Source organism: Cuculus canorus, chromosome 1 (assembly GCF_017976375.1).
Source record: "Cuculus canorus isolate bCucCan1 chromosome 1, bCucCan1.pri, whole genome shotgun sequence".
NCBI classification, from domain to species: domain Eukaryota; kingdom Metazoa; phylum Chordata; class Aves; order Cuculiformes; family Cuculidae; genus Cuculus; species Cuculus canorus.
In genome coordinates this window covers 198,025,506-198,053,324 of record NC_071401.1, presented here as the reverse complement: position 1 = coordinate 198,053,324, position 27,819 = coordinate 198,025,506, and the positions used below count along the sequence as shown (strand labels likewise).

At 36.7% G+C, this 27,819-nt stretch overlaps 1 protein-coding gene and 1 long non-coding RNA gene across 2 annotated transcripts in view; one reads left to right on the top strand and one right to left on the bottom strand.

The window, feature by feature from the left end:
- PCLO (piccolo presynaptic cytomatrix protein) overlaps positions 1-27,819 on the top strand; it is a 362,471-nt gene that overhangs the window by 318,689 nt on the left and 15,963 nt on the right. The window lies entirely within an intron of this gene.
- On the bottom strand, positions 6,233-26,939 carry LOC128850942 (uncharacterized). Its single transcript, XR_008448201.1, has 4 exons — positions 26,331-26,939; positions 20,395-20,441; positions 15,045-15,099; positions 6,233-8,127 (listed from the first exon to the last, which is right to left on the bottom strand). It is a non-coding gene; the product is annotated as an uncharacterized LOC128850942 (long non-coding RNA).

Sequence of the window (27,819 nt, the reverse complement as noted above, 5' to 3'; positions counted from 1 at the left end):
AGACAAAGGCATATTTTTGCTCATCTTCAGAATGTGCAAATAATTCGAGAGCTGTAGTTTCCTAATTTTCACTTATGATGCAATTAACCTTTCCTGACCTGAGAACTACAACAGTTACAAGTTCAAGTCTGATAAAGTGATTCTTACCAAATGTTGTTTCTTTCCATCGAGAGAACATGGGGCAGCCAGCCTAGTTTTAATGTCTGATTTCTAGCTGACTAAAATGGGACAGATTAATCTCAAATGATAAATTAAACTAAAAGTTGGAAAACAATTCAAAAGCAGTTCAGTTGCATCATGTAAATATAATTATTTTGTGTGGAAGTAGTTGAGAATTTGGAAGAACTCAAGATTAACTGGGAATTACTTCTGTATTATGGAATTATTATGGTATCCTTTTCACAGATGAACAAAATTGAATGAAAAGCCTAAAGTCTTAAAGATAAAATGATAACTTTTCTGTAGTGCACTTGTCTGTATTGTGGAACAGAGGAGCTCTGCAATTAACTGGAAGCAAATATTCAATGTCATTTTTCATTAATTTGTAGAGAGTCTCCATAGCTGACATTTGTATTCTTATTCACAAATAAGGATTTACTGTTATACCTAAAACCCTTGAATACTAGTATTATTTTTAAATTTTCAAATATTCTTAATGGATAAAGTGAAAAGTAGCCTGTGGATTACTATTTTTAAAATTGCAGAATAAATTCAGTTTCTTAAACATGCGGACCTACTGCTACTTGAAATACTTTAGTCACTCAAGTAATTCACATAGACCTGGCAAATGTGGTAGGGAACTTATAGGAACCAAGATCTTTAAGAACAGTAGCCTGAGGCAAAGCAAGGTAGGGCTCTCAAGTGACAATGAAAACTGGTTTCTAGGCAGCTGAATCAAAACTATGTCAGCAGGATCTGAATTCAGCTCACAGGGAATGACGTCAAAATTTAGGCATATGCATAAGTGGAATCACCAGGGGAATATATATTCCTTTTGTAATTGTTTACCCACTTGAGAAATGTGCTAATGTTTTCTTGGAAATAGTTTTTGTGCTATTAAGATGTATCACTTAAGTTATGAGCAAATCTTGAAAAACGGTACTATTTACTTTGCTGCGCAACCAAATCGTCGATATAAATAACTATGAGTATTGGTATGATAATCTTTGTTCCACTGAACATATCTTGTCATATTCTGTATTTTCATACTACTTAAAATATAAAACAATTTAGAGTTTTGTTCTTAGACATTGTGTTGCAGTTATTTTTATGATATGCACTGTTGCATGCTATCTTACACTGGACATTCTGCCCTGAGCAGATGAAGTACATTATCTTCTTAAACTTCAGTAAATCTTATGATGCATATTGTGATCTTCTTTGAGTTATGCAAAACAATTTCTCTATTGGTTTTGAAAAGTGCAATATCTTTTGTTTAAAGATCTCTTATGACATGCTATGGAATATTATACACATTACAGACGAAAAAAACCCAGTTGAGTTCCATGTAAGGATTGAAACTGTTGATTAAAAGCACATGATTACTATCTTGATTCAGTTGTAGATCATGATTGGTCTATCTGTCCTGTGAAGCTTCTCAGCCAGTATATGCCAGATGGTATTTTACACTTACCAGCTATTTACCCAATTAAGATATACATGGAGAAAATTATTTTTATATATTTCAAAAGCGTGAATCCCGAGCTAACATTATTTCTAGTAGAAGATATATTTATAGATACATACAGCATTTTAAAGGAAATCCTTTACTATCAAGAAATTTTGGATCATCTCATTTAGAAGATGCTATATACATGCAAAATATTATTCCTCTAGGATTACAGACATTGAGGTTCACCTCAAACAAAGTCTCTTTAGGCAAAGATGAATATGTTGGTAAGCATGGCCTGACTTCATTCATTCAGGTTTTTTTAGAGTGAATGAGTACTCACAGTGCTTCTGTCATCCTCTATGCTTTGCCTCATTATTGTCATAATAATTTTGTTTAGGAACGGAGTGTCTCTCTAGCCGCATCTTCTAAGAGAGTGGGTCATTTACCTTTTTTTTTTTTTTAAAAATTCCCATCCAGCCCATGTCCTGAATACCAAAAAACTTGTCTACAGTTTTGTCATGGCTTAGAGGCTCCCCCATTATTAGTGGTCCTTTGAGTATCATCCTTTGAGTGAAGTAAAATGAAGTCCTATAAGTAAGAAACCCTCTGTTTGTATAAAGGACTGAACTTGAACTGAAAATTACAGAATAATCTAGTAAAGCCTCTGTAGATGTATTTCCACACCTGATCAGAAGGAATAGATTTGTACTCTTTCAAAATCTGATCGCACATACTCACTGAACTTCGACGAGATGATATATTAGTGATGCACACTTATTGCTTACATAACCTTAAATGAACTCTTCCAGAATTTTCTTTTTTTGCATGCTGTGTATTTGCTTTAGTGGCAGACTAAAAGGAAAGAAAAAAATAGTCATGCTCTGTGATAATAACATACTTTAACAGGCAAATTTTACAATACTATGATTTTTATTTCATCTATTCAGAGTAGTCTGAGCTAAAAAACAGTATTTTATTTTTTTATTTCTGAGCCTCTTGAGAGCTCATGCTGAAGGATCTCCATTTCATAAAGAGGAAACCCCTCTGCCACCTCTGGAGCCCTCGGATAACAGAGGGCTACAAGACAAAAGTCGTCTTTGCTGTGAAACCTACAAAGGCCAGTTATCTTCCTGATAGCGTATGCAGGCAGCCTCCCAGTATTTAAAGGGGAGTTACAAGAAAGATGGAGAAAGACTTTTAACAAGGGCCGGTAGTGACAGGACAAGGGTCAAGGGTTTTAAACTAAAAGTGAGCAGATTCAGGTTGGGCGTAAGGAAGAAATATTCTAGGATGGGAGGTGGGAGACTGGAACAGGTTTCCCAGGGAAGCTGCAGATGTCTCATCCCTGGAAGAGTTCAAGGTCAAGTTGTACGGGACTTGGAGCAGTGTGAGCTACTGAAAGATGTCCCTGCCCACAGTGGGGGAGTTGGGTTAAATGATCTTTAAAGGTACATTTTAATCCAAATCATTCTATAATTCTATGAAATGAAAGAGGTTACAACGATTACTGAAGAGTAACTGAAGCTGAAAATACTCCCGTACTGTGTGGGTAGTATTCTGGAAACAGTTGCCCTTTCAGGCAAATGTATTTTGCAGCTATAGAAGCAGAAATACTTTTATCCTTCAACAGTGGTTTCTTTTGTAATTTTGACTAGGATCTTCAGGCACATCTCTCTCACTTTGCTCAGTGATTTGTCTGGAACAGATACAGCCAGTGAATCCATTCCAAGAAAATTCCAGTTTCTTTCCAATTTCTTAGCTTCGTGTCAAGCTTCAATTACTGAAGCAGCATCAGGATGTCACACGTTTAGCAATGGTTAGTAAGAGACTGAGGACTGTTACAAAGTTTTCACAGCACTGGGCCTGCTAGCAACAGAGGCATTTCAGCTGTCTCAAAGGGGTTAATGGATTCTCACTCATGAGTTGGCAGGAGTCATTGAGAGGACTTTAAACTAGGTTCAAAGGGGGAAGGCGATATAACCAGGCTCACTGAAGATAAGCCTAGGGGTGGCATGCCAGTCTTGGGGGTGAAATTGGTAACCTAGTTCAAATGCATTTGCACTAATGCATACAGCATGGATAAAAACCAGGAAAACCTGGAAGCCATTGTGCAGCAGGACAATTATGACTTAGTTGCCATCAAAGAAACGTGGTGAGAAGACTCTCATGACTGGAGGGTTGCAATAGATGGCTATAACATCTTCAGAAGGGATAGGCAAGGAAGGAGCCGTGGTGGGGTGGCTCTATATGTTAGGGAGGGGTTTGATTGTGTAGAGCTCAATGATTGTGATTAGAAGGTCAAGTGTTAATGGGTAAGGATGAGGGGAACAGACCAACAAGACAGTTATCCTGCTGGAAGCCCGTTATAGACCACCCAACCAGGATGAGGAGGTAGATGAACCATCCCACAAGCAGCTGACAGAAGTCTCACAATTGCTTGCCCTTGTTCTCTTGGGGGACTTCAACTTACTGCATGTCTGCTGGAAATACAACACAGCAGAGAAGAGGTTTCTGGCGAGTGTGGAAGATAACTTCTGGACACAGGTGGTAAGTGAGCCTACCAGAGCATGTACCTTGCTTACCCTGCTCTTTACAAACAGAAAAGGACTAGCTGGAGACGTGGTGGTCAGAGGCCATCTTAGGATTAGCAACCATGAAATGATAGAGTTCTTGATTTTTAGTGAAGTAAGGGGCGGAGGGAGGGGGGGGAGTGGGGGGTAGGTAGATGTCAGCAAAACCACTACCATGGGCTTCCAGAGAGCGGACTTCGGCCTGTTTAGGACACTGACTGAAAGAGTCCCTTGGGAGACAGTCCTAAAGGGAAAAGGGTTTGAGTAAGGCTGGACATTCTTCAAGAAGAAAATCTTAAAGGTGCAGGAGCATGTTGTCCCAATGTGTCATAAGGCAAACTGGCAGGGAAGAAGACTGACCTGACTGAAAAGGGAGATTTGGCTGGGACTCAGGAAAAAAAAGGAGAGTTTACCACATTTGGAAGAAGGGACAGGCAACTCAAGAAGAGTAAAGGGATCTTGTTAGGCCATGGAGAGTGAAAATTAGAATGGTAAAAGCCCAGCTACAACTCAATCTGGCTACTGTTGTACGAGACAACAAAAAAATGTTTTTGCAAATGCGTTAACAGCAAAATGAGACCAAGGAGAAGCTCCATCATTTTTTTAATGCAAGGGAGAACATTGCCGCCAAGAACAAGGAAAGGGCTGAGGTACGTAATGCCTTCTTTGCCTCAGTCTTTAATAGTCAGACCAGTTATCCCAAAGGTATTCATCCCCCTGAGCTGGAAGACAGCGACAGAGAGCAGAATAAACCCCCCATAATCCAGGAGAAAGCAGTTAATGACTTTTTACGCCACCTGGATATTCACAAGTCTGTGGGGCTGGATGAGATCCACCTCACATTACTGAGGAAGTTGGCATAAGAGCTTGCCAGGCCACTCTCCATCAGTTATCAGCAGTTCTGATTAACAGGGGAGGTCTCATATGACTGGAGGCTTGCCAATGTGAAGCTTATCTACAAGAAGAGCTGTAAGGAGGATCTGGAGAACTACAGACCTGTCAGCCTGACCTCAGTATTAGCAAATATTATGGAGCAGTTCATCTTGAGCATGCTCTCCAGGTATGCGCAGGACAACCAGGGGATCAGGCCTAGCCAGCATGGGTTTGTGAAAGACTGGTCCTGTTTGACCAACCTGATCTCCTATGACTAGGCAACCTGCCTAGTAGGTGGGGGAAAGGCTGTGAATGTTATTTATCTGAATTTTAGTAGAAGACTTTGACACTGTCTCCCACAGCATTGTCCTAGAGAAGCTGGCAGCTAATGGCTTGTACAGGTATATTTTTTGCTGGGTGAAAAACTAGGTGGATGGCTGGGCCCAGAGAGTTGTGATGAATGGAGTTAAGTCCAGTTGGAGGCTGGTCACAAGTGGTGTTCCCCAGGGCTCAGTTTTGAGGTCAGTTTTGTCCACTATCTTTATCAGTGATATGGATGAGGGCGTTGAGTGCACACTCATTAAGTTTGCAGGTGACACCAAAGTGAGTGGGAGTGTTGATCTGCTCAGGGGTAGGAAGGCACTATAGAGGGATCTGGATAGGCTGGATCAAAGGGCCAAGGTCAGTTGTATGGTGTTTAACAAAGCCTCGTGACAGGTCCTGCACTTGGGTCACAACAGACTCATGCAATGCAACAGGCTTTGGGAAGTGTGGCTGGAAAGCTGCCTGACTGAAAAGGACCTGGGAGTGCTGGTTGACGGCCAGCTGAACATGAGCCAGCAGTGTGCCCGGGTGTCCAAGAAGGTCAAGAGGATCCCAGCTTGCATCAGAAATAGCGTGGGCAGCAAGAGTAGGGAATTGATTATTCCCCTGTATTTGGCACTGGTGACGACACCCTCGAATACCGTGTTCAGTTTTAGGCCCTTCAGTACAAGAAGCACTTTGAGTTGCTGGAACACATCCAGAGGAGGGCAACAAGGCCTGTGAAGGTTGTCTAGCACAAGCCTTAAGAAGAGCAGGTGAAGGAACTGGGATTCTTAGTCTGGAGAAGAGGAGGCTGAAAGAAGACCTTATTGTTCTGTTCAACCACTTGAAAGGAGGTTGTAGTGAGGTGGGTGTTGGTCTCTTCTCCCAACTAACTAGCAATAAGATTCAGGAAACAGCTTCAAGTTGCACCAGGGGAGGTTTAGACTGGGGATTAGGAAAAATTTCTTTACGGAAAGAGTGGTGAAACATCCGAACAGGTTGCCCGGGGAAGTAGTGGAGTCAACCTCTCTGGGGATGTTAAAAAAAATTTTAGACGTGGCACTTTGGGAGATGGTTTAATAGGCATGATGGTGTTGGGCTGACAGTTGGACTTGAAGGCCTTAGAGTTCTTCTCCAACCATAGTGATTCTATTTCCATGAAAAAATCAAAGTATCATTAAATGTCATAAAACTACTCACATCTATGTTTGTGTCAGAAAATGAATGGACAGAGGAAATGTAAATACACATGCCCAAGATTATGCACATGCCCAACGTTACGAAAAAGTAGTCTCCAATTAATTTACAAATTATACACTAATGTGTTTATTTTTCTTATATGTTATTAAACTGAACTTAATCTTCTGAAAAGAAAATTCCTGTCTCCTACAACATAATCCCTCACTCATTCACACAGGCAGTATATAGATAAGCAATAAATGCCCGAGTCAGAGCCAGCACTTTCTCACAATAGCTGAGAATTTCTGTTATATTGGAATAGTTCCATGTTTCTGCACCAAGGTCCAATCCAATTCTTCTCAAGGCCTTTTCAGAGCAGTGTCTCAAAACCGCAGGGAGCACTTATGTATTTTGTTCTAGCACACGTTAAACGCTATTTTTGCCATTTACTGCCTTCCTAATAAAACATCTCAGGAGTACTTAACCTTTAAATCTAATATATACTAAAATGTAAGACAACCTGCAAAAAATAGTCCGGACATTCAAGTATTTTTCTTGAATCAATAGAATGCTGTACTGACTAAATATGCAACTTTTGACTTAATTGTGATGGATATTTATCCATGAATTTAAAGAGAAGTATTTGAACTGCATTTTTTAGTTTTGCATTCATATCCAGTAGTACATGGAAAAGAAATTGCTGTATATTATGTTTTTCATATAAAACAATATAAGACTAGTGATCTCTTTTTTAAAACGCATTTTTAGCACCTGTAATATCTGATTTGTAGTCTTATTGCCATTTTGATTTACATGTAGATGAGGTCAGTTTGTGCAATAAGACATTGATCAGTAAAATGTGATCTTTGCCCAGGAAGAGATCTAACTGAAAGAATTAGGTATTTTCAGACTTCTCTACTATCTCTATAAGTAAAAAGGCTAAAATTAAATGTGGGATTGTTTAAGCTGTCTTTAATATGAAATCACAACCTTGCTTTTTGCTACTGGGTTTTACAACGGTCTACTGTGCAGTAGTCTTAACAGCATAAGTTTAATCAATGCCAACAAAATCTAAAACAGAAAATACTGGCAAGGGTGATTTCTTACTTAAGTAGTTACTTCAGTACAGAGGGAAAAAGAGACACAAGGGAATAGCAAATAAGTAGGGAAAGCCCTTGCAGTCAGCCTGCCACATGTGGATCTGCTCATACTGCACCTCTTTTATTTTGGGGAATGCAGATTTTAATTTCAAAAATTAAACATATCAGATACATTTTCTGTCACAAGGGAACCTTAAGCAATAAATCAGGCTTAGGCAATAACAATATTCCTCCTCTCTTCTTTTCTTTTTAAGTTATCTATACTATTTTATACATGCTCCTTTAAGCTAGGACTAGCCATACTACTAATATCTAAATATCACATTAATTTGAAGAAATGGTAAACTCTCTAAACTTTTGGAAATATTCTTTCATCTCTTCCTGATTGGCCCAGTAGTTTAATTTGTTCACCTGCCTCTCCAGTAATAATTGGAGCAATTAGATCTGCCATCCTGAGGTATTTGCCAGTATAATCCAGCTGGTTTTCCTAAAAAAGAAGGAAGAAGAATTTAAATAAGAATAAAGAATGCAGACAGATACATAAACACAGCAGGAAAAAAAAAGAAAAAATAATTTTCTCAATTCTTCTACCCACATCATAAACAGCATTGTTTCTCATAGTTGCAAATCATTCTGTTCCTAAATTTTTATTCAAAAGTGTAATTAAAAGAGAAGTAAGTAATCCAGGAAACCTAACAATGGTTAACTATTGGCTGGCCAACAGCTTGTACCACTCTTATAAGAGCTGGTTCTGGATAGCTCTTAGCCATTAAATTGTGTGGTGAGAAATTCTAAAATTTGGCATTTTTTTAAAGTCTTTTAAGTTTTAACTTCTTTTAATTTTTTTAAGTTATTTTTAAAAGTCTACTTTTCCCATGAGATCTGTATATATAACAAATATTAAGATGACAAACAAGCAAAAAGAAAACCAGAAAAAACTGAAAGCACAAGTATTAAATCTTGAAATCAGAATATTACCCTTTATTATGTCGCTTTAGTAATCCCTTGGAAAGCTAATTTACTTACCTGATGTTCTTAATACTTTTATTGGCCTAGCTCTTAAACACATTTCCACTAACATAACGCTACTTGGGACTTTCAAGAGATTTCTGCTTGTGACTCCTTGCAGATATAATGAGGTTGGTGTTTGGGCTGGGAATCAAAGTGCTACGAAGTCTATCAGAAATCTGACAAAGCTACATGGTTTCATTTCTGGGGACAAAAAAAAATATAAATTGGTAGAATTATGTAATCTATGTCTTTAAAAAGAAGAAAATCTTTTTTAATACCAACTGGCACATTTAGTACAAATGCCAGTTAACAAGGATGATCTTCAATGGTAGAACAATAGAAAGCAGACAGAGAGATACTCCACCAAAATGGATTAAAGGCGATAACGCTGGAATATACAGTTGCTGGACCTGGATTTAAGCTGGTTTAAATCTGAAGAAGGGCTTCTTCACCTAGTCAGTAACTTAAACCAACTTTGAAATAGAGTCAATTTTCATGGTCGGTGTTCATTTAAAATTAGAAAAAGTTAGGTTGAAGCATTAATAGGATAGAAAGTGAATTGCTAAACTCTAAATAAATTCCCTTCTGTTATGACAATGAAACTAGGAGGTACTGAGCAGGGCTCTTAAATATCATCTTCCTGGATAATTCAGGTGATCTCCTCCACGTAGCTGTATGATTAGGACCTGGAATTTTGGGCATACTCCAGGAAAAAAAAGTAAGTAGAATAGATGTGTTTTAAGGTCAGTAATGCTCTGTCCTCAAATATGATGTTGCAGGAATGGGGCTGAGAGGAAATCAAGAGATCATCCCATTGCTTCAAAATATAATGTTGTTCCTAAAGGTCTTTTTCTCTCATGCAGCAAAAATTACTTAGGGGTGATAGAGATTTTACAGCTTCATTAGTCTGTTCTAGTGGTTGATTATCCTTGACGTGGAATGGTTTTCCTAACTTCTAGCCTATTCTTGCTTGCTGAATTTAATACTCAAGGAAAGAAATAAGAATTCAAAATCCAAATTCTTCCCCTCACATAGCACATTTTATCAAGCACTTCTTATAAATAGATTTTTCCAAGCCTGCCTACAAATGATAACACAGCTCTTCCTACCAAACCATTCTGTATTAAGAGTCCACTTTTTTTATTTATTTGAGTCTTTTTTTAGAAAAAAATAAGAATATTATAACTTGTTTCTGTACTTAGCAGTCCTTTGTAGCTCCTTAACCTTTGTAGTTTATGTAAAAGGAGCTGGTATTGTATTATGCGAGGTCCAACACAAAGAAAAATACAAGAACTCAAGAGTGTGCTTGTAACTCTTTTGGTTTAACAAATTAAGAAAATCAACTATAATCTCCTTCAAAATAATTCCCTCCTGAGTTGACACACAACTGCATACAATGCTGCTAATATTCAAAGCAATTCCACAGATCTTTTTTTGAGAATGTTGAGGATCTCTGTGATTTTTGCTTTCACATCTTCTACCAACAAACAATACGTTCCTTTCGGCACTGACCTGAACTTTGGGAAGAGGTAGAAAATGTAGAGAGCCAGGTCTGATGAACAGGGTGCGAGGTCAAGTTCAGCGATGTTGTTATAAGCTAAAAACTGCTTCACTCCCAAAGTGTTGTGGGTTAGCGCACACCAAGGTTTTCCGACCAAGGGTAAGAAAACTTCCGTATTTGAACATCCATATATTAATACTGAGTGAAGTTATTGAATTGAGCCTTTTCTCTATTGACAAGTTAGGAGATGATCAATGACTATCTCTTTGTCTCTCCTCTCCCATTCTTCATTCCTGTGCTATAGGGCTAGTCTTGGGGCTTTTTTTGTGTTGAACCTTGTATGTCTGTCATTTAAAAGGTTATTTATTCTTTATTTCTTTTGTTAGATGGTTCATAACATTCTTAGAAATGAAACTATGATGCTGGGGATGCAGAAAGGAGTTTTTTATTTTTCCTCACATGCACCTATACTATGAACCCCCTTTTAAGACTGATGTTCAAACAGTTATCTTGAATGGTGTTTACATACAGATGTATCTAATTTCCAGATGGGATCACATGGCAAGCTAACATTAAACTTCAGGTGATATTTATGTTACTATATGAGACTGCTCAAAATTACTGGACTGTAAGTTGTGTTTCAAGACAGAAAGTTTTGAAAATCAGTGCATTAGAATGTATATAAACCTTTCCTATAATGAAATTATCTAGATTCTCACGATTCTCATGATAGTCTGCTTTCATATCTATAATTAGAACCTTGTGCTTTGTCCCCAGTTTATTTTCAGATTAATATGCTTTTCATAATGCTTATTTTGTCCTATGACAGTAGTCTTTTGGACTTATAGCTTAAATGAAAAGTGTTATCCATTGCAACAGTATGTGCATAATGATTTGTCTGTTAAGGAAAAGCTTCAGACTGTTTATTTCTCTTAAAGAATTCCTAGCAGTTTGTCCCATGTAGACATTTGTAATTGCTTTAGTCTATTATATGCTGCTCTTCCCTTTTGTGTATTGTTTACTCTGCTACTACTAGGCTGTGATGGAGAGGGAATCAAATAGAAGTCAAATTTAGGCGCAGAAAGCGACGTACTGTGTGTCTAGAGTAAGATGCAGTTTATATATCTTTATCTAGAAGCAGATTCAGGGGCTTTAAACATAAGTTTATCCCGCTGTTTTAAATACCCAAAAGTATTTTTTTCCCTTAGTTCAATTTCTGCTCCAGGAAGCTGTAGTTATCTCACAGGTTCTTCATCACATCTGACATCCCTGACTAGATACTTCAATTTCACTAGCACATCTTAAATGACCCCAGATCTATGTGTCTGTAGGTATAAAACTGAGTTGCTCCTACTGCAAAGACAGTATTCTGGATTCCCTGCATAGTTGGCTACCTGGAAAGTCAGACCTTTTCCACTATCTGTTAAGAACCAAAAGATTATAATGAAAATTTACAACATATAGTTTAGTTTGCATAGCTAAATTTTAGATGGCTCATATCAGATGAGATTAGTTCTACCAATGGTCCATGGGTTTGCATGTGTATTGATGCCATCCATTGCACAGTTCTTTTTTTTCTGAAACACCTTTTATTATGCTTTCTTTTTGTTGTACTTTCTTTTCTATGTCCTCATTAGTTTTTTGCCTGCCACATTGGCTTTGCACTCTGGCTGATTGTGATGTGATAATAACATAATGTGACTGAGTTTCCATGCTTTGGAAAAATGCATAAAGTTTCTGAAGATCTGCCGGGTCAAACATCTGATACATACATCTGCCTTCATGTTTCAGACTGCTGTAATGTCTAGAAGTTCTCATATTTTCCAGAAATCTGGTGACATATTGCCTACAATAATCACTCTGTTAGTGTGATTTACTAGAAAAAACTCCTTATTTAAATTCCATCAATGCCTGCTGAGTATGCTGTGGATTATTACTGGTTCCTCCAGTTCCTCCTGCTGCTCATTAATATCTATAGTGTTTTTTCACCAGCCACCTGATCGCCTTGGCTGTGCCTGGCTAACTGTTTTGCTTTTTAGAACCTTATTTGTATTCATGGAATGCTCTGTTATATTCTTGAAGGAATTCCAGTGAATTGAATGTAATAATTTGACTCTTATAAACTATGCCCTTCTGACTAGTCAAATCATCTTAAACTTTCTTTCTTTCTTGACAAGTAAATGAGAGAAAAGGGAGGCATGCCTTCTTGTCTCTGGATGTTTGAGAGAGTGACAGTGCCTTACCCCTTCGTGTAAACTTTGGTTTAAAGGCTATTTGGAGTTCTGTTTATGTTCAGAGCAACATGCAAATCTCTGACTTTATACAGACACATCTTTCACACAGTTTTCCATGTTTGAAAAAGTGAAACCTACACTATTTCCACACTTTGTATATTCCTTCATACTCTGTTTTCTTTTCAAACACTCCTACAAGTAAAATGACTTGAATTCCTGTAAAATTATATTTCTGCTTATTATAATTTGGAAACGCTACAGTGTAACAATAGGTTTTTAAGTCCATGATAAATTTGTACATGAAAGCTGACATTTTCAAAGAGAGGGATCTGAGCAGAGTTGGAAAAAAAATGGAAGAAAATTTACAAGAGGGTGGGTTTTTTTCCTGTTGATGAACATTTTTTGCATGAAACTAGCTTTCATGTTAAAAGGGAAACAGAGTATGGGAAGCAGAGCCTAGGAGCTGCTCTTCGCCTCAACAACTTTGTCCAGGTGTTAGTCCATTAACTAAAAGGGCTACTTCATATTTACAAAATTATACAAAGAGAATGAGGCATTGAGGAGTCTTGGTTTACTTTCAGAAAATGTCTTGAGCATGCTTCTCTGGAATTACATAAAATAAGGATTAGTATTCTGGTTTATATTTGGGATAGTTTCAAGAATGCTACATGAGAAATAGATTCCATCAGAATGCATTCAAGTATAATAAGACAAATCAATCTCCTCTGTATTGGAGCATCTATTCCCCTCAGGTTACTTGTTCTGAATCAAATTCCAAAATTAAACATTGCAGTTTTGCTGTTGAACAAAGCTGAGTGATTTGTTTCAAGTAACATTTTCTGCCACTGGCTAAAGATTCTAAATTGAACACAGCTTGAAAAACAGATATAATAGGAAGTTATGCAAATCCTGGGAGAAGAGACACACATGTACACAGAAAATACAAACAAATTCTCTCTTCCCTTCTCCTGTCTGGGATCAAATGAAATGATGGATGTATATTTAAAGCATCGATCAAAAGATGTAATTATTCCAAATTCTGCTATACTTTTGAGCAAAAGGCTTTCTCAGAGATCTACATCTGTTATGACTGTAAATTAAATAAAAAGAGGCCAGATATTTTTAGATGCATTTTGTGAATCTATCTACATGGTTACTTTTAACTGAATAATCCAAATTACAAAATAGGAATTTATTTCATCATAAAAGTGAATGTCAACAAGTTTCTCACAACAGATTTATTAAAAAGATTATAGATTTCTATGAAATTAAAATTTAGAATTAAAAATAACAAAAACCTGGGAATATATATGTAAAATTGACATATTTCTTCCTTAGTTTCCTAATGAATCATTTGAATGAGTAACCTGTTCTTTATAACATAGTTTCCTATTACAAAATGAGGGTTCCTTTATGTTCTCAACTGCCGAAAATGCTTTGAGTGTATCTATTGGGAAGCCTTGTGTAAATACCTTTTCTAATAGTAACAAGTCACCTTTGATGATTAGTAGAGGAACTTCGGGGTTTCTGCATCATTTTGTTAAGCCAATGGAATTACTGACCAAAGACAAAGCTTATATTTAGAAAATGTACATAATGCACACTGTGTGTTCTGTCCTTCCATCAGTCCTTCTCAACTATTAAGTCCCTGCAATCTCAAATTCATATTCAAATCACATTCAATCATTGGAATAACATACAGCTTTGACATGGATTATTTAGGTATTATTAGGCCCTCCACAAAATGGGATTAAGAGGAGAGACTGCATATGGTCAGGCCCTCTGCTATCCCTCTGGAAGTTTTCATAGAGGTATTGCATACCTTGTGTTCTCCTTGTCCTAGAAGCACTTATCTATTTAGCCTCCTGTAGACAAATGTAAGTAAGCTGCAAATCTTCATCCCTCTCCATTTCACTTGAGATGGGAGAATATTTTACCTTTAGCGTCAATTCAGTATGACCATGAAACAGTAGACAATCAGTCCTGTAGTCTCACAAAAACTGTAGTCTCACAAATAGTGTAGTCATCTTACAGATATAAATCTAAGTCCATTATTGTCCATTCTATCTTGCATCAAACCTAACCTCTTTGTATACAGACAAAAATCTTCAAACTTAACTTAGTCACAACATAATGGGAAAAATACAGAGGAAAAAATTCTGCAAGCAAAATTACACTAAAAAAAATAATCTTGGGGATCATAGAAAACACCCCACTAAGCATGGCCCTGCTAAGAAATGCATTAGTTACTGATACGTACAGTTTAAAAGCAAGTGCTTCTCTGCTTTACATTAATTCTGAAAATAGTCTCTCTGACATCATTATGCACTCCTGTCCCTCAATATGTCAAAGACAATGATAGGTCCTTCAGATGGAACCAGATTGCATGCAGAAAAGGAACATTTGTATCACAGACTGGAGTAATTCCAGTTTCAAGTAAAAGCTCTCAACTCTATTTAATACAGATTTAGATGTCTCAGAACCAACTGCCTTGGTCTACTGATTTGTTCCTATTGCACAAGATGAGTGCTGTGTAGACACGGTTAAGATAATTAAGCAAACACCTAAGTACAAGCTTACATAATTTAAGAACCCATTTTTCTATTGATCCTTAAAATTGATATATATATAAAAAAAAAAAAAAGAAAGCATACATACCTTTTTTTCCTGTTGTCATCCTGTGATCAATTTGATAAGAAAACCCCTTTTGTGCCTGAGTCACACGAAATAAAGGAGATAAATTTGTCAGTTACCATATTTTACAAGAAATCAAGCAAGCAAGACGTGAACAGTGACGAATATTTCATCTCTTTCTACCAGAATGTACCAAGTAAAAGTCTCTTCTTTCAGTTACTTTTGAGAAGGAAATACATAAAGACAGCCAAGAAAGTCCCACAGCATTCCCATTTAATCTTTTCCCTATCTTTTTTCTCATCTTAGGTTGCTCATTTTATGTGAAATGAATTGATATACAACGAGGTCCTGTCTAGTGGGTTTTATTTATTTATCTCAAGACATATCTTTAAAGTTATTGATCTAAGAACTATTGACAAGTTATGTTGCAGACCATCAGGATTCTTTGACTTTTTTAATATATATTTTCTTACTCACTGTATGAATGGAATTAAGTAACAATTTCTTAGTATATGTACATATATGTACATATTACTTCATAAAATTACATAAAAAGCATCTTTTCATGCTTATGATAGCTGAGACTGCCTTGAGTGAGTTAACGGGAGTTTTGCTATTGGGAGTCAGAATTCCGTGTAGTGCCTTTTGAGTTCTGCAATAAATGTTGAAACAAATTACTCAAATTAATACTTTTCATTGAATTGTATATGAAACACTGCTTCAATGCAATATATTGTATAGAAGGTATATCCATGGTCATGGCATACATAGGTGACATGCACAATCAAATAGATGTAGTAGGCTAAATTAATATTGCATAACAGTTTAGATCAGGACATACTCCATGAAAGTCACTGAAATTTCATCAGCCTAAGATTGACACGAGAGAAGTATCATGCAATGAGAAGCTCTGAAGTGCTCTGAACAACACAGGAGCAACAATTTTGGAGAGCTGTCTCAGCTGTCTCAGCAACTGAAGTGTTTCAAATAATCCCTGAAGGTGGGAAGTCTGTCCTCTGAGTAAACCTGAGTTCAGACTCCACAGCTTTAAGGCTATTATTTGGTGTGGCACCACTTTTGCCCTGCTCAATGTGTTTAAATCCCCAGGTTTTCACTGGAATTATACACTGTACTGTATTTACTTTAAAGAAGCAGCACTTCATTTGAGAAAGTGACATATACAAATGTAAGGAATCAATTGCAGCTCCTGGTTCAAATTCAGATCACCTGTCTTCTCCTCCGAGAAATATCCAAACTGTGTAATTTTTTTTGCTCCTCTAGTTGTTTTTTGTTCTGATGTCAGTGGAGTTTGATTCTTTCTTTTTTTAAAAAAAGTTGCAGTTATAGTGTGGAATGGAGGGCAAGATTTATGAACAATTTGAAGTGGAAAATTTGTATAATACTAGATGTTAGGAGCAAAAGCAGAGTCAGCAAAACTAAGTTAATTTAACAAGCTATAACTTTATAAACCTAAATTAGAGCAAAAGTATTTAGTGTTGATTATTCAACAAGATAAAAAACTCTGTGCTGTCAAGGTAGGCTTAATATATGTAGATTTCTAGGATTAGGACAGCTTCAGTAATATATAGACACATATTTGTACAAATGCACATATGTGAATGCACATATATAATTGAATTGAATCACACACACATACATACACATATATAAGTATACTTATATGTATTATAACCTCCTAGCAGCGCTACATACATAGTTGGAAAAAAGACAAACCATCTCAGTTCTAAATGAAATGCTTCACCTGTGTCTGCAGGATTCTCTATTATTTAAATATCACTTTTGTTTCTTGAGCTTTAATTATCTGGAAAATAAATGTTACTGTTTGTGACTGCAATGGACAGCAAAAACACAAGACCTGTGTTTCATACTGGGTGTCACATAAAAAGGCAGTGAATCCCATTAATCACATTCAATTTTTCAATTTACTTGCATGTGTTCTACTCTTTTAATGATCTTCTTTATTTAAATACGTTTACAATACTTTAATGATTATTTATTTAATTGGCAATGTCTTTTGAATCTTAAATAGACGATAAAGAGAATTCTGGTCCGATCCTTTATATCTCACAAATGTGACCTCCTTATGTAGTCTAGGAATTTCTCTGAATAGTAAAGCTTATATTTCAGTCTCATATTCATTCTATTTCTGTGTTAAGTGTCTAATTAAAACCCTCGAGTTTTGTCTACTATATTAAAAAAAAAATCTAATCTAATATTCTTATACAGCTGGGACCTCTGGAATTGATAATGCAATCAGAAACTTAATCATGGGAGTTATGAGAGAATCAGCGACTTAGATAAAACTTTTCCAATCAGTGAAAAGAAGAAGATCATTTTGAAGATACAATTCATCTGACCTATTTTAGAGATCTATTTGCAAATAAGACAAACCACATTTTAGAAGAGTAATTGCTCTTCTTTTGCTATAAAAGGAGCCTTGACGTCTGCCTCAGATATAGACATTGATGCTCAGGCAGATGAATGCTAGCAGCAGGGTCTAGCTCCAACAGACGGTAGGTGACAGTCACTGTAAAATGTTATTCTATATGCATCAAAAAGTAACTTTTAAGCACATTTAACTTTATTTGACAGAAATGCTAATTTGATTTGTTCTGCAGTTCTGAAATGGCTGCTGTGCTCAACAGCAAGTGTAATTACCATTTGGAGTGTTAAGTTCCATAATTATCTTGAACTAACAAGAAGCACAAAATGGTGTCAATTGGGTTTTTTTTTTTTGTTGGAAAAGGCTCTAATTAGGAGGTGAAAAATAGAATAGGGGAGAAATTTTGGGTCAACAATTTACTCAAATACAACATAACCATCTTGAAATAATACACATATAAATAAATAAGTGAAATTGGGTTTATTTCATTACAGATGAAAACTAAAGCAGATTACAAATCTAAATTAACCAATTTTGTGCATCTTTAGATTACAGATACTAATTCTGTTTTCATTGCATCATATAACCTAATATTTCAGCTCTCTAAATTCAGTGTTGTTAATCAGTGAGAATTTTTTCAAATTATTATTTATGTATTTATTTATTTTTCTGAAGGCAACAGGAATTCTACCAGGATTAGTGATCATCTTAGCAATAAAATGAGTTTGTCTTTTGGTTCTGCTTAAGGAAGGCCTCAAACTAATCCTTTCTTTTCTCCACCTTTCTAATCTCACTGGTAAGAGTTAAAAAAACTCAATGCCATACAGGTTTTATAGACAGCCTGCAGAATTCTTCTATAGATTCAGTGATTGACACAAAGCTCTTGAGAGAGAAGAGAACTAGGAACACTCTCGTGATTCAAACTGTACCTGGAGCAAGTGATTGTCTCTTAATTGGTTTTGTCTCTCAGAAGAGCTGATGTTTTGCATTTGCTGAAAGAAAACCTTTTTTGAAACACACTAGCAGATAGCAGTGTCCCTTGTTGACCCAAGGCATGTTTGGCAAGAAGCCCTGTGATGTCTAGAGAGACCATATATGCTTTTCTCTGAATTCTGTACCTCTCTGGAGATAGCATCTGTATCTCTGTTTATGTCCTCATAGTTCATTGCAAAAGGAACACCCTGAGTTATAAGCTCAGTTATAATCTTGGGAGAAAAGAAGTGACAGGAAACACAAGTAAGTGAGGCTAAATCACAACATTTATATTTAATAACTTCCTTCTTGTTTACAGAAATCCCTAATATTTTTTACAACTGAGTAATGGGATATATAGCAATATATTAATACCTGTCTTAGATTTAAACCATAGTCCTGCACAATTTTTGAATTAGGGCTTGGGACGTGGATGGAAATATCCTCAACAGTTCAGAGATGTTCGCTATTTCGTACTTCAATAATTTCTTCCGGGTCCAAAACTCATCAGTATATAGACATATAGTTAGCGGTTAATGGAAGGAAGACAAAGATCACGAATCCCAGTAGGGTAGCATTTACCAGCTGGGAAGAAGGAAGATATCTGGGAACTGTCAGAGGAACAAAGATGAAACTGGGAGGGACAAAGCTGATGTGGGAACTGGTTAGAAGGTATAAAATAACCCTTATAATCCATATCATGGATGTGTTTTGAAGCTCAGACCTTTAAAGCTCGGGGAGTGAGCAGCCCACAAGGAAGCCAGGCATATGTCTGTCAAAACAAGAGTGAGGAAAAGCCTAAATTTCATTGTTTTGACTTCTATATAGAATGATAATGAGGAATTGACGTATCCTTGAACTATGAACACCTCCCAGTGAACTGTTACACACGTGCTCATAGCCTATGCCACAATCGCACCTCTTGTACGTGGCTGACAAAAAATTAGCCAGGCTGTTACATTTCCTCATTGATTTCAGAGTAACAGTTGGGCCAAAGGTGCAGAGGGAAACCTGCTCACTTATGAGAACTGCCAAGCTGTCTTTATGTAAATTACATTCAACTAAGTCCAGCTCAGTTAATGAACACACATTCCCAGTATTAGAAGCCTTTGGGAATCATCACCAGCCTTCTGTTTATATAAAGAGCAAACCCAGCCATACATGACCAATCAGAAATATCTGTGCATCTGATCTGTCCAGCTCCCTGCAGCAAAACTAAACAATGTAGAACTGGGCTTACATTTCTGCTAGAGAACTGATTTCCATCTCCTGCAGCAAAACCCTTGAATAAACAACTGGACTTGCTTTCATGCAGAAGTACGAACTTGTTGATAGCACCACCGCTATCAACAAAACCTCTTTTCCTAAGGCAGCACTTTTTTTTTATTTTTGACAGTAAAGTATATGGTTTATGAAAAGAGATTTTTATGCTACTATTTTTTTCTCAAGCAGTCTGCTTTTTCTCAACCACAAAGCAAATTCAATATTCTTTAGTTTTCTTTAAAATGACTGAAACTAAAAACATACAGTTGATGCCCAAAGCAATTTAAAAAAAACCTGAAAGTGCTGGCATTGGAGAAAATGTCCTTTTCCTGCACAGCAATCAATTTTTATATGTCTTCATCTTGAGTATGTGGTGTCCACTCACTTCTGCTCAACAGAACAGAAGTTGTTTAAAGCACTGCTCGAATCAGATTTTCTATAAGAAAGTCACTGGTACAATGACACCAAAAATTTTTCTTTAAACAATATTAATTTGGGAAATGGCTTTGTGATCATTGTTGCTGCATAGTGGGCTGCAAAACGAATCATGCAAGGATTAGGTCATAGAAAGGGATCATTCCCTTCCACTGTGTTGTGAGGCCACATCCAGAACAAGCTATCTGGTTTGGGACCTCTGGAGATACTGAGGAGACTCAAACAGACTGCCAGTAAGATGGTTAGGGGCCAGTACAAGCGACATTGAGGAAGTGAGCTATTTTATGCCTAACTACCTACCTTATGGGATAGTATAGAGAAGATGGAACCAAACTGTTTTCAGAGCTCTGCAGAAAAAAAAAAAAAAAAAAAAAGCGAAGAGAACATTCACAAGATATAGTAAGGGAAATCCCAACTGAAAATAAGGAAAACTAAAAAAAAAATAAAAGTCACCGTGAGGGTAGCTGAACACTGGGTAGGTCTGCCAAGAGAAGCTCTGGAGTTTCGGTTGGGAGACTTTCAAAACTCAATACACAAGCTCTGTGCAACCTGATCTAATTTGGTAGTTAACCCTACTGTGAATGTGAGGTTGGTCTGGAGGCCCCCACCAGTTCTTTACTCTCTGAATTATCAGTCTACAATTGCTTTATAAACCACACTTTATCATAAACCAGCATTGTTGCTGAAATATGCCATTCTTCTCTTCTCTCCAGCTCGTTGTGCTGAAATCGAGCTGGGTGACTAACCCAAAATCAATACACTGGGGAGGGTGGTGTAGAAGTAGCAGATAGTAGGATCATTTCTGACAACTAATTCACTAGGCAGCTGTACAAACATCTATGGCTAAAAGCAATAACATCAGGGAAACTGTGTGGGAAGAGACAGATTAGAACATGAGGAGAGCTCTTTCGGCATCAATGCCTGTTTATGCCATTTTAAGATGAGTAAGAATCAGTGACTTGTTACTGGTAAAGACGTTCTTTACAGCTAGACTGGTGCCAAGAATGGTATTATTTTCTTTTTAAGGGGATATCTCACCAAGATTTAAAGCAGCAATCCAATGCAACTGTTTATTAAACACTCCATAGTATTGTCATAACCGCTGAGTTGGCCAAATTCCTCCCAGGTAATTATGTTCTATTACTTGAAGTTTTCCTGCTGCAACTGCATACAGCTAATATATTATATTCTTTCCTTACCTTACGTATGCCAGTAAGACTTGGCATATCTCATCACAGGCTTTGTAAATAAGGGGTTATTTAAAAAGTAACAAAATAGCCAGTTTTCCTTTGCCTTTTCTTTGTCTAACCAGTAGGATGATGGTTTGGTGGGTAAAGCACTGAGGAACACTCAGAAACCGTGTTTGTAGTTCCCAGTGGCACCAGGTTTGTCTTTGACAGTAGAGGAGTTAATTCTGCCATTGCCAGTGCCTGTTTTCAAAGCATAACAGCTTTCAAAGTCAGAAAGTACACTGCTCAGCAGGGTAGCAGACTTATGTGTTTTGAAGCATTCTCGATAAAAAAGTACTCCTTTGCTGCGGCTTATTTGTCACATGGAGAGAGGAAAGAAATTCAGCATAAGAGCTTGAAAGCTCCTTATTATGTTGTCTCTTTGTGCTTCTCTGAGATAGGTCAGAAAAGTTCTGAAGATTACCAGTATACATTTAGTTGCAATTACTGTCTGTAGCTGTAGTTGTCTGACCCTCCTGATAAGAAGACCTGCTTATAATTACTTATAATTTTGCACAAATAATAAATGTAAACACACAAGATAGACCACTCAAACAGCGCTGCACAACAAATTCTCTTCCATATGACTCAGAACTAAAAAAGAAAACAGGATTACATAATGATTTTGCTGCTGGGTTAGATAACGTTATACAGCTTTTCATGCTCTTTAAGCCTCAGTTTTTGGTTTTTTTTTTTTTTCTAACTGCCACTGGTATTACTCTTAGTAAGCTAAGCAAACAAAAAATTTACAAGGAACATTTTGTGTAAGCAGTTGAGAGTATGTATCATAAAGGGACCTGAGACAGAAATTTGCTGGAAATCATGACTATTAACTGACTGCATGATGGGTACCTCCTCTGTTTAATGTAGAAGATTGTATCCATTGTTCAATTGAACTATTTGGTATAAATTTTATTTCAAAGTTGAGTTCATTGCACAGGTTAATTAGATGTCTTACGAGCCATTTCAGGATCAAATTTGCCATCTGCTGCATTGGCATGATGTCCTTAGTTTATGGATTTAAATGGCTGCATTTTTTCCTGTGGTCAAACTGTATCAGAAAGGAAGAGTAAAAGTTATTAAAGAAGTTAAAAATAGTGTTGACCTGAGTCATGTTGTATACATATCCTCAAATTCCATATCTGAAGATAGTAAGATTGGTAAATAAAGCCTCCACTTCTTTGGAAAAGCTATCAGTACAGAGACCTTATGAATCAGCACTGAGGGGGAGATGAATAGAACAGCACTCGCAGACTTACTGCTAAGCACTGGATCCCCAAAGTTGTGCTTGTGAAACCACATGTGATGGGAGACCTCTCATACATGTTGTCATAAGACAGTAAAATTGTGCTGAAATAACTTCAAAGGCAGAATATAGTCTTCAGGTTCTTTATCCTTGGAGCCCTATCTTTCACAATGAAAATCACTTTACAGAAATAACTACAGCTACCACCACAGTCAATAAGCCCATTCAAATGGGCAGAGTAGTAGAGTCTCAGTATGAACATGTAGAATTTTCCAAAGAAGATGGACAATGTGATAGTGCTCTTAGGGAATCAAATGAAACACATTTTTACATAATGAATGAAGATATTGTACTTTGAATTTGACAAAGATGAATTCAGATCCAATCATATTCATTAGTACTGAAAAAGTAGCCTCACAGACATTTAGGAAAATTTCCTTCCAGAGGCAGATCATAATCTGAAATGATTTTTAGGAAATTTGATTGTTTCTGTTACTGAGATAATCTACAGTTATAACCCAATATTTGCATATTTAAGTAACATTTCTACTTTTATTTTTATGCTTATGTTCTCAGTGATTAATTACTTTTGTTAGGAACTCAGTGAACAGCTGTTCACTAAATAACGTCAAATGCTAATGAGAACTACTAACTAGTCCAGATCTTATGAATTTTTCTCTGTCTTCAATCATTTAATATTCAGCATACTCATTAAGCAGTCAAACGTATTTCTGAGATTTTCTGCAGCTGTTGATGTCTTTTCTGACCTAGTTAGTTCAGAAAAATTGAGACATTTGTATTCTGTAAGAAATTACACATACGCTGGTTTTCCTCTTTGGAAAACAGTTTGTTGTGCATCGGATCACTCACAAATACCATTGCTAGCTGATGTTCATGATACTTTACTGTTAATCACAAGATTTTGTCTAGTGATGCTGAGTGTATCAGCTGGCATGGTAACTAACCATGGCCTGGGTGAAGCTTAGCAAGTCTTTAATGATCTCTACCTCAAGGGACAGTGCAATTTCATATCTTTAAGCTAATTTCAAGCAGATATTCAGTAGACATATCAGGTCTCTTCAGGGTTCCTGAAAAGGCAGTGCCGTAGAGTTTTAAAATTTTCTTTACATCATTCAAGACTCTTTTTGTGGTGAATCTTTTTGTGGCGACTCTTTTTGTGGTTTGGAGCAAGACATATTTCTTCAGCTCATGTAAGCCTGAATTGTACTTCAGATCTTTATTCGGCCTTCTCTCTTACAGTATAGGGTGCTTCCTAAGTTCTAAATCCAGGAAATTGTCTATTCTGTTCTCCTAAACTTTGTCTTATTGGTTTTAGTTGAAAAGAAAACTTTTTACTTTCTGTTCAAAACTGATTGAAGCTTGTAAAGACAGCCTGTGTGATTCCTGCAGGTAGTGGAATCATATTCATGAATTATGATCACAAATACAACGTTCGTTATACTTTATTACAAAATTACAATTAGTATACAACAGTAATAATATTTTTCAGGGTTCCGGATATTTTACATTTCAAAATCCACTGGACAAATTTTAAATCACATTATGCAAATAGCCTATGTTGCATTTTCAGTTGATGAAGACTTGCAAAAATCTTACTTTCAATTCCCACAAGCACAGCTTTAATTTTTAAAAGATAAATTGCAAGCAAGACTACAACAGCTGTCTTCAAAGGAGCAGTACTAAATCTCAGAGCTTCTTGATAAAATAATGAGTGTTGGCCTCAGTGCATAATGTCTGTGAGGCATTAACTCTCAAAACAGTCTCACTCTGCTGTGGCAGGAGACACTAAAAAAATCCTCATTTCTCTTTAAAGACAGTTACCAGAAAATAAATCTACAGGAGCTGTCAGAGCGTTAGCTTGCTTTGAGATACTCTTTAGTATTCATTATTGAAAAGGTTTGGTTAATTATACAGGTCCTACTGCATACATACTGCCCAGAATCGGAAAAAGATGTTTAACAAATTACAGAAGGGTTGAGATCTTTATATCTATATATAGGTGGTTTGTGCTTCAGTGAGTTCAGAAAATTTAGAGGGAGTTTTTAAGCCAGCCGGCCAGGCACATATTCAAATGCAAATATGTGTGTGTTCTGATTCACCTGTTTTAGGGCATACAGTTTTGACAAAAATTTAATCAGAAAAGTTTCCCAGTTGCAGGTGGAATTGCTGCCAAATCCAGATGAAGGCCAACTGATCATAGCCTCAAGACTGCTTACTTAGGACAGACTCTCAACTCCCAGAGCAGGGGATTGAGTACCACCATCCAGTGTAGCACCAGTCAGAGATATCTGCACCTGAGATGTAAGATTTCCAGGGATCAGTCTCTGTCTATTTTCCTCACTCTTAAAGGCCCTGAATAAATGTTTTAGGTCATCATACTGGAAAACTTTCAGTCCTGCATTATAAAACATTTTCCCCTTTACACATCTCATACCAACCTATCACATTCTCCCATTACTGAACATTAGACTCTTCTCTCTTTCTACAATCCATAATTTCCAGCTCTCCCTGTCTTTGTAAGAGGCCTTCCACCACCTCCCCTACTCCCCATGAAAGTTAAGAAACTCAGAAACATTTTTGGCATTTTAACATCCTTAGAAGATTGACGCCTCTTCTATAGAGTAATTTAGTCCACTTGGAACATAGACATCATTTTGAGCTTCACCGCTGGTTTTTAAGTGATATATAATTCCATTTACTTAACAGGTTTCTTCCCAGCTCATGAACACTGTAAACAGGAGCACATTTTCCCTTTCTTTCTCTTTCCACCGTTTCAGGCTTCCTCACAAAGCTCTGTGAGTGCATTTACGTAAGTGCAGTACTGTTCCTGCATTTTTTCTTCTGAGTTTTCATATGATATTTTTTATTCAAATGTATCTCTGTGGACTTTAACTACACACATCAGTTCAACAGTGCAGTGAAATGCCAAATTTAGGCTATGTCTATTACAGCAGTTTGAGGGAATCAGCATTGCATGAAATGAAGAATAATGACACTGCTGAATACTGAACGAGAGGGAAAATTTAAAATACGTATTTCAATGAAAAGCAGGTACCTTACACCATAAAGATTCCAATGGAAGTTTGCAATTTCTTAAAATAAATGCATTTAAGAGAAGACTCTGTGCTGAACCTGAAAGGTAAATTGATATTTCTCCAAACTGTTAACAACTTTAGGAAACCTCTCCACATTACTGTGAACAATACTTCGAGGCATCAGTCCTCCAGGGACTGTATAACTGAATTCTGCATAATACTGTGGAATAGTCTGCATAACATTTCTGACTGTCCCTCCTGAGCAAAATTTGGGTTAACACATTTGTCCAGTTCTGACTGAGTTGATTCCACATCTGTCCTTATTAATGGGAAGGATTATCCCTCCTTACTCTGTTGGACAGATTACGCAGGTAGCTGAATCCTAGTAATAATTACAAGTATTCATTACTGTGCTAAAATTTCCTAGGTTCTCTGCAGCCAGCCACAAAACACTTTGGTAGCCATGGAAGACAGATTTGTCTTTCTTTACCATATTAGACACAAAGAGCCTTGTTAGAATTATCACAGCTCTTACTATTATACTGAATAGGCAATTTCTCATACTTATTAGTCTTACTAGCAACAATTATTTCAGTAATCATTCTTATTTAATGATAGAGAAATAACATCTTGACAATGGGCTGCTGCCACTGTACCAGGTAGTGTAGGTTCACAAAAGAAAATCTATTAATATAATAGCATTACCTGTTTTCCTCATGAACAGTCAGTGCAGAAGCATCTGCTCTGGTACCCAAGCTGTGCCGCGCACACGACTGTGCTCACCAGTATGTAGTTCCAGGGAGGTATGAGCAAGACGTTAAGCATATTTCACTGAAGAGCCTCAGAGCTGCAGTATAAATCTGAGGGAGAATCTGGAAATCATGATGTGAGGAAGGAATACGCAGGTTCTTACCAAAATTTTCATTTTCAGCTACCACGATAGTGTGCCTACTAGGTTTATAACACAAAAGAGTGCTAACATATTGTGTTAGCTTGAGTATGTGTATCGATATATTTGTGTATACAAATGCCATCTTCCACCTCCTTCTCAAAGAAAGCTTTATAGAGTTACATATGCCACCATGTGTTAAGTAATTTTTCTATGGGCTATAAATGACTTGGAAAGCTGTGAAATGAAACAGCTTGTTCCACTGCACTGACAGTGCAGACTCAGTACTTATTGTCTGTGCAGTAAATTGTGCAAAGAGCCACTCTCCAAACTAACTGAAATGAAAACACATCACATGTGGTTTTTACACCAACTCTTATCTACTATGCATACTTCTGTGTGGCAGCATGGCATGACAAAGGGAAAGTACCAAAATATTTTATTATTTGCACTGCTATGTCAGAAAATATCAATATTTTTTTCAGCTTGGTTACACTTCTAAAACTTTTAGCATTCCTTGTAAAACTAAGCCTGTGTTAGATATGGAGGTAATATCTACCCCTGAAGTCAGTGCTTTATCCTTGAAGTGTTTTTCTATGTATTTTTCTAATGATTTAAATTCTTTAGAGACCTGCCTCTAATTTTGTATATCTATCTTTGAGGCTGGGTTTTTTTCTTTTAGCAGACCATATGTCCAAAACATTAAAGGAATGAAAAATCACCACCTGATCAGCTATCTGCCAAAGCAAATGAGGAAGTTCCTAGGTGCCCCTGTAATGCAACATGTTGTTTGGTTTACATTTAAACAAAATATGACTCATTTTGCTTATGTCTGACCTACAAATTTGGCAGAAATTATATAAATAACCTTTGTTTTCATGTCACTCTCTTCCCCAAGTTGTCAGCAGGTTTCCTAACAGAACAATTACTTTTCAGAAATGGAACATTCAATTACTTTGATTACATTGATTTAATTTTTAGCTGCTGTTCTTATGAAATGTGTTGTTCTTACAATAGTTTTGAAACACTATGTGTATTTGAATCTAGATTTGTTTACATCCCAAGTACAAAACATTCTGTTCAAAGGATTATTGTCTATTTGTATTCACAAAAGTAAACAGTACACAAAACCTACCTGGCAATCTATTTCTTCCCCTTCTGATACTATCAAACATATATGATTTATATTTATAATAATTGAATCATTGATATTATATCTATAGGCAAATTTTCTGCTATCACTTGCTACCATCCATGGGAGCTATTTCACTTCTCTTAAAGTGCTCATATTATTTGCATTACAAC